Here is an 8,009-nt window from a genome sequence, read left to right as displayed (position 1 = left end):
TTCTAAATTGCTTAGTTCTCCTTTCAGGACCAAGAAAGATACCACGTGACCTTTTACTAGATAGAAGTGCTCTCAACCTCAGACTACATCACTGCCAAAAAATTCTTTAGCCCTCGTTTATTATTGTTACTCTACAAAGCTCAGGTGAGGTCTACAATAGCGTTTTGCTCCCACATCTGGGGTAAGCCTGCGATTGTACACACACACGAGTCATCCAGAAAAAGGGCTACTCAACTAATTGGCATAGAGTCACTCACAGACACGCTTCAGTCTCTAACCTACAGATGTACTTACCGTCTCTTCTCCCTCTCAGTCTTTTTTACTGCTGCAATAATGGGTTCTGCTCGTCGGAGTTGGCCGGTTTCGTTTCTCCCCCAACTCAGACATTCCGAACTCACTCCTCTTTCCTTCTCCACCCATCACACTTCCGCCCCTCACCAAGCCCCGCACTCAACACTACACCCCGTCCTTCCTCCTCATAGCATCGTCCCACTGGAATCTCCTCTCTGCACATGTTTTTCTTGCAGTACCGGAACACACCGCCAGGAATTTTATCCGATGCTCTAGCGATTCTGCTAGGTTTACATAAAATATTCCGCAACAACAACAACATCATCCTCAACAACAACAACAATGACGACAGCAACAATAAGAGAAGCAGCAGCAGCAGCAGCAATCCTGCGGATCCTGGTAATGTATCAATAAATTAATGTTTTGTTCCGTCAGTTTCGATGTGGGGTGTAAGTGTCTATGGATGTGGATCTTTGTCAATTTATTTTTATTGTATGTAATAACCTGATAGGTTAAAGTGATTAAATTTTAAGTAGCGATCTGTTAGTTTGAACTCGGCATCGACAACTTGCCAGCCAGCCTGAAGACCGACCGACCTCTAAACACCGAAGTCGAATTTATTCGGTCGAAAATTAAATTCGATTCGATTCACTTCACTTCACCGAGCGTTTCTAATGGTTCAGGTTAAATAATTAAATGAAACCTTGCATAAATTATAATAATTAACACCATTAAGATATCCATTTTCGCCATTAACTCATTCATTCTAAAATTCATTCATTTCACCTCTATAGAAATTATTCAAAACTTCACAACATAACAACCTTGCTTTGTATTAGTTGCATTTAATAATTTCTTTTTTTTTTTTCAATTTTTTCTTTTTATCTTTTTTGTTTTTCCTTTTCTTTATTTAAATCTCAACAAACCAATGACACGTGATTGTCAATAAAATTCACATTTGTTCAAGAGAGAACGACGCCATTTTTATCGGAATTACTTGGGAAATTATATCAAATTCCTGTTATATTTCCATAGTCGTATTTCCTAAAGTGAAATGGCATCGGTTAACGTGATAAAGCGGTTCCCGATTTCCGTTATTTGGTTCCTGATTCCTCACCAGAAACGAAATTTCTCCAGTTGCTGATTTCACTGGAATAAATGTGGTCATTCCAGAGAAGTCGGGAGCAGAAGAATTTATGATGATTCTGGGGAAATCTTCAACTGCAAGCATATGGTCATTGAAAAGAAATGGGGAGTCAGAAACTAGAGGATTTCTTATTCTAAAGAAATCGGTAAAAGACAAAGAGCTAAGTGGTTAGATATGTTTTGAGTTCAACACGACAGTGCACTTTTCGTTAACTATTTAAGGCCTTGTTCAACTAGATACCTAAAATACGAGTTAGATCTTCAGGAAATTTTACCTACAATAAATCTGGCGTTCAAGCCAGATTTATCTCACGTCTTCTTGACAATCTACTAATAGTAAACTGAGAGCGTACCGCCTAAGCATTACTCCAGACCACTCAGGTGGCAAAAATAAGTACTACCTGCTATTCCAAGGACCAGCCTTGTCACAATGTGTGTCATTCGCGGTGTTGGGTGAATAATAAACTATAGAATGGTGGTCATTCTAAGGAAATAATTAAAGAAATTGGTCAAGATTGTACAGTACAGAACTGAGTACTTTACATTATACTAAATTACTAAATCAGTGCAAACTTTTAGTATTCTCCCCAGATATCATGAATCTGGCATGTACCAGATAGGATATACTTCGCTGTGGATGCGTGTTAAGATCGAAACATGTGCAGCGATGCGACAATAATTCTTTCACCTCAGTTACAGTCAGTTTTTGTTTCTTTATAAATGACTAGAATGGCTCTAGTACCTCAGGCTGTTATTGCTCAAGGCTGTTATTGCTCAAGGCTGTTATTGCTCAAGGCTGTTATTGCTCAAGGCTGTTATTGCTCAAGGCTGTTATTGATCAAGTCGTCTGCCAAACATGCACAGTTCTGAAGTATATATATATATATATATATATAAAGTCTGTGATATTTTCTAACTCTGGAGACCAGTGAAAGGAAACATGGATTATAATACACGACACAACTTGACAATTTTCTTTTTCAATGTATAAGGATGCACATGAAGCTCTAAATACTGGTGGCTATGCTAAGTAACAAAGATCACACTATACAATCATACACACACACACACACACACCACTCACACACACACATGGATGTAAGTATTCATGTATGTATGTATGCATGCATGTATGTATGCATGTATGTATGTAATGTATGTATGAATGAATATATGCATCTGTATATATGTATGTGTGTGTATATGTGTGTGTGTGTGTGTGTGTGTGTGTGTGTGTGTGTGTGTGTGTATTCTTTTCTTTCTTTTATTCTTTTACTTCTTTCAGTCATTTGACTGCGGCCATGCTGAAACACCGCCTTTAGTCGAACAAATCGACCCCAGGACTTATTCTTTGTAAGCCTAGTACTTATTCTATCGAACTCTTTTGCCGAACCGCTAAGTTACGGGGACGTAAACACACCAGCATCGGTTGTCAAGCAATGGTGGGGGACAAACACAGACAAACATACACACACACACACACACACATATATATACATATACATATATATATATATATATATATATATATATATATATATAGGCGCAGAGTGAGTGTGTCGTAAGAAGCTTGCTTCCCAACCACATGGTTCCGGCTTCAGTCCCACTGTGTGGCACCTTGAGCAAGTGTTTTCTACTATAGCCTTGGCTCAACCAATGTCTTGTGAATGGATTTGGTAGACGGAAACTGAAAGAAGCCCGTCGTATATATATATATGTATATATTTGTGTGTGCTTGTGCCTAACCCCATCATCGCTTAACAACCGATGATACACACACACACACACACACACACACACACACACACACACACACACATATCTATCTATATATATATATGCATACATGCATACAAATATATATATATGTATGTACGTATTATATATGTATGTACGTGTGTATGTATGTATGTATACATGTATGTATGTAGATATGCATATATACATATATGCATATGTCCGTATGAGGAAGCCGTAAATAATTTTGAGGCGCCAATTCTGACAGACAGTTCCAATAGAACACAATCAAAAGCATCGTCTTTGGAAAGACTCACTATATCAGCATAAATCCTTATCAAGCTGCCCTACTGTCGGCTGTCAACATACATTTAGTTCCAAACTCAAAACCTTGCTCTTTCTCCCTCTCCTTCTCCCCTCTCTCTCACCCTCCCCCATTAATATCGCAGCCCTCCTTGACAATTTCATTATCTCTGCTCTAATAAATAATTGTTTATGATTTAGTTACGAGTCTAACAATTGTGATGGGAGTACGTTTGTCGTGTCAGTCCATACTTTCAACCCTCAGTCTTTATTTCCTACTTGATTCTATTAACTCCGAAAGGAGGAAAGCAAAGTTGAACTCGGCCGAATTTGAGCTCAAAGATTGTAAAGGGCCGGAAGAAATACAGCAAAGTACTGTGTCCAGCGCTCTAACTATTCTGCTATCGCCACGCCTTTCTTTTCTAATAAATAGGAATAAAACTCTAATAAATATTGGTCTCTGATTTAGGCACAAGGCTAGAAGTATTGAGGGGAGGGGCTAGTTGATAACATCGACCCTAGTTCCTGATTGAAACAATATTTTATCGATGCTTTCGTCTGGCGTTACGTTCTGAGTTCAAATTCCGCCGAGGTCGATTCTGCCTTTCATCCTTTCGGGGTCGATTAAATAAATACCAGTTACGCACTGGAGTCGGTGTAATCGACTTAATCCCTTCATTTCTCCTTGTTTGTCCCCTCTATGTTTAGCCCCCTATGGGCAATAAAGAAATAAATATTTTTTCGATGCCGGCCCTCAGTGGGATATGAACTCAGAATGTAAAGAGCAGCAATAAATGCCACAAGGCTTTATACCTGACACTCTAACGAGAATTCAAAGTGTGATAGGGCTCCTCTTTCTTTGAACCAAGACAGATCCAAGATTGCGTTGGAATATGTGAGTGCCAGTTACTATGCACAATTGTAGATGTATGTGTGAATATACTTGCACTTAAGTTATGAGTATGCAAGATTATTTAGTACACGAAGTGAAAGGCGCGTGGCTTAGTGGTTAGGGTATTTGTGATTTTGATAGCTGGTGGACGTTGTGTCCTTGAGCAAGACACTTTATTTCACATTACTCCAGACTACTCAGATGGCAAGAATGAGTACTACCTGCTATTCCTAGGACCAGCCTTGTCACAATGTATGTCATGCTGAATCTTCCCGAGAACTATATTATGGGTACACGTGTCTGTGGAGTGCTCAACCACTTGCACGTTAATTTCCTGAGCAAGTTGTTTCGTTGATCAGAACAATTGGAATCCTTGTGGTTGTAATCGACGGCGTGCTAAGAGTGTGTGTGTGTGTGTGTGAGAGAGAGAGAGAGAGAGAGAGAGAGAGAGAGAGGTTATTTCTATACATGAGTGTGTATATCGTATGCACGTGTGTTATTGTGCGTGTATATGTTTATTCTAGGAAAGTCCAATAGAGAGTCTTTATTTTGTCTTTATTTTTGAAGGATGAGTCTGTTTGCTTTTATGTTCTATCTATGAAAGTGTCTTCCACATATATATATGTGTGTGTGTGTGTGTATATGTATATGTATATATATATATATATATATATATATATATATATATATATATATATATATATATACACATGTCAGTATGCAATGCACGTATGCATGTATGTATGTATATGTGTGTGTGCATGTATGTAGTAAGTGTGTGTGTGTGTGTGTGTGTGTGTGTGTGTGTGTGTATAAGTTAAATATATATATATATATATATATATATATATATATATATATATATATATACCGAGACCTTTGGAAATGTGCTGTGCGTGAGAAGACCCGGCAAGCCAAGTAAGATCGTTGCCAGTGCCCCTGGACTGGCTCTTGTGCGGGTGGCACATGAGATGCACCATTTTGAGCGTGGCCGTTGCCAGTACCGCCTGACTGGCTCCCGTAGGATTTTCGAGTGAGATCGTTGCCAGTGCCCCTGGACTGGCTTGTGCGGGTGGCACATAAAAGACACCATTTCGAGCGTGGCCGTTTTCGTGCGGGTGACACGTAAAAGCACCCACTACACTCTCTGAGTGGTTGGCGTTAGGAAGGGCATCCAGCTGTAGAAACTCTGCCAAATTAGATTGGAGCCTGGTGTTGCCATCCGGTTTCACCAGTCCTCAGTCAAATCGTCCAACCCATGCTAGCATGGAAAGCGGACGTTAAACGATGATGATGATGATGATGATATATATATATATATATATGAGCGATTTGGAAGATTTGCCTTGAGTGTCACCCTCGGAAATGTGGTATTGTGCATTGAGAACTTGTACCCCAGCGCCAGAGTTCTACTGCGACGTTTTGAAGCGTTTGAAGGAGGATATTTGGTGAAAGTGACCGGATCTGTGGAGCACGAAGAATTGGATTCTTCACGACTACAATGCACCTTGTCACCGAGCTCTCCTCACTCGTGAGTTTCTCGCCAAAAACAATAAGGTATTGCTTCCGCATCCGCCCTATTCGTTAGACTTAGTACATACGGACTTCCATCTCGTCTCCAAGATGAAAAGGCAGCTAGAAAGGTCGCCGTTTTAAGACCGTCGTCGAAATCCAGAGTGAATTGCAGAAAGTCCTCGACTCGCTTACGGAAAACGACTTCCAGACCGGATTCCAAATGTGGCAGGAACGCTGGGACCGGTACATTACTGCGCTGGTGACTATTTCGAAGATGATGTAAAAACATAGGTAGATAAGTTTTTTTTTTTTTTTTTAGTAAACATAACTATTTCGGGAACATTTTCATACCACCTCGTAGTATCCAGAATATATTCTCTCGTAGTAGACAACGATGTAACTAATGTCTTCATTTTTGATTGCCCAGAACTTGCTACTGTGTTCTGCTAATGTTTTCTGTCTTTTGAGTAGAAGGTATATGGTGGATATATCTTGCTCCTTGATTGTCCGTGTTATGGAGTTCTAGGAGTTGGGCGGAATATAAACATCATTATGTCTGGTCTAATATGCCTATGTATGTATGTATGTACTTGTGTATATAAAAACGACCAGTAACTGGTTTGTCAATATGCTAGAAAAAGATCACTTAAAAAATTCTCAAAGAAAGATTCAGCGGAGCAAAAACAGGCGGGTGAGACCAGTGAAAATTATAATTACCTCGGTCGTATGTATGTATGCATGTATGTATGTATGTGTATGTATGTGTGTATGTGCGTTTGTGTGTGTTGTGTGTATGTGTGTGTATGTGTGTGTGTGTGTGTGTGTGTGTGTGTGTGTGTGCGTGCGTGTTGGGGGTCTGGGTGTGTGCATAGGTGTGTATTTATGCCTGCAGGTACGCTTATTTGTATGTATAAAGGTGTGTGCATAAATATATGTACGTACGCATTCATGCGTTTATATATGTATACGTGTATACATGTATGCATACATGTGTCGGGTCATTCTCAGTGTTACTGGAAACATGTAGTCGTAACCCAGTACAACTTGTCACATAGCCGGGTCGCCAGATATGGTGATATGGGTGCTTCTCGTTAGACAACCTACAGGACGAAAATCAAAACCTGTCAGCTCAGTGGAGTTAACGACCTTGCGATCCCTAGGATTTGCTTAAACATTTCTCTTGGAGAAAAAAAATCTGATGTAACAGCTACGACTTCGTTTGCATCCAGTTTTTTGGGGACAAATAAATACGTTGTTTAGAGAGTAAGGTTGGCCTTGTGCAAGGCTTCTCATCACTTCAAAAAGCTTCAGGCACGGACATCGCTTGTTTCTTTTTAATATTTCTATTACATATTGCTTATAGTGGCGGTAACACTCAATTAGAATAGCATGAAAATAACATGATGGAATGAAGGTAGGTGTCGGCGTGGGTGGTAGGCTCTCTGAACACCTGTTGCAAGAGGTATCCATCGATAGTACGTCTGTGTAAAAGAGTGTAGAACCCAAGCATGAATGAAAAACTACATCTGTGCTGATTTAAGAGAACAATCAAGAAGTGACTTGTCTCGAAAACGAGTTTCTGTCGTCATACATGAAGGCATATATATATATATGTGTGTGTGTGTGTGTGTGAATGTATGTACGAGTATGCATGCATGCATGTATATATGTATGTGTACAGGCATACATATGGGCACATGTAAATATAAGTGCATGTTGATAATGTGTATGAGTATACATGAATGTATGTATGCAAGTATGTATACATGTACGTATGCAAGAATACATTTACCTATGCATGAATACATGTATGTATGTATATATGTATGTATGCACGTACGTATGTGGGAACATATGTATGTATATATGTATGTATGTATGTATGTATGTATGTATGTATGCATGCATTTATGCGTGCATACTTGTATTTTGTTGTTGAAAGGTTTTCAGAGAAGATTAAATGGACTGGAATGAATTCCTCAAATTTCCAAAACTGTTTGAATTAACCGCAAAAATAATAACTGGAGGGGAGCACTTCACTTTTAAAACTGAATTTGTCAAACAAAGCTATTCAATTCATACATACACATATATATATATATATATATATATATATATATATATA

The 8,009-nt window shown here is 39.1% G+C and overlaps 1 long non-coding RNA gene across 1 annotated transcript in view; it reads left to right on the top strand.

Moving 5' to 3' along the window:
* The first annotated feature begins 633 nt into the window (after window positions 1-633).
* LOC106878850 (uncharacterized) overlaps window positions 634-8,009 on the top strand; it is a 19,725-nt gene continuing 12,349 nt past the window's right edge. Inside the window, exon 1 of the long non-coding RNA XR_016244014.1 lies at window positions 634-690. This is a non-coding gene — a long non-coding RNA (uncharacterized LOC106878850). The remainder of the gene's footprint in view (window positions 691-8,009) is intronic.

The sequence above is a fragment of the Octopus bimaculoides genome, chromosome 13 (genome assembly GCF_046866305.1).
Source record: "Octopus bimaculoides isolate indiv1 chromosome 13, ASM4686630v1, whole genome shotgun sequence".
NCBI classification, from domain to species: Eukaryota; Metazoa; Mollusca; class Cephalopoda; order Octopoda; family Octopodidae; genus Octopus; species Octopus bimaculoides.
This window is presented reverse-complemented; position numbering and strand designations above follow the sequence as displayed.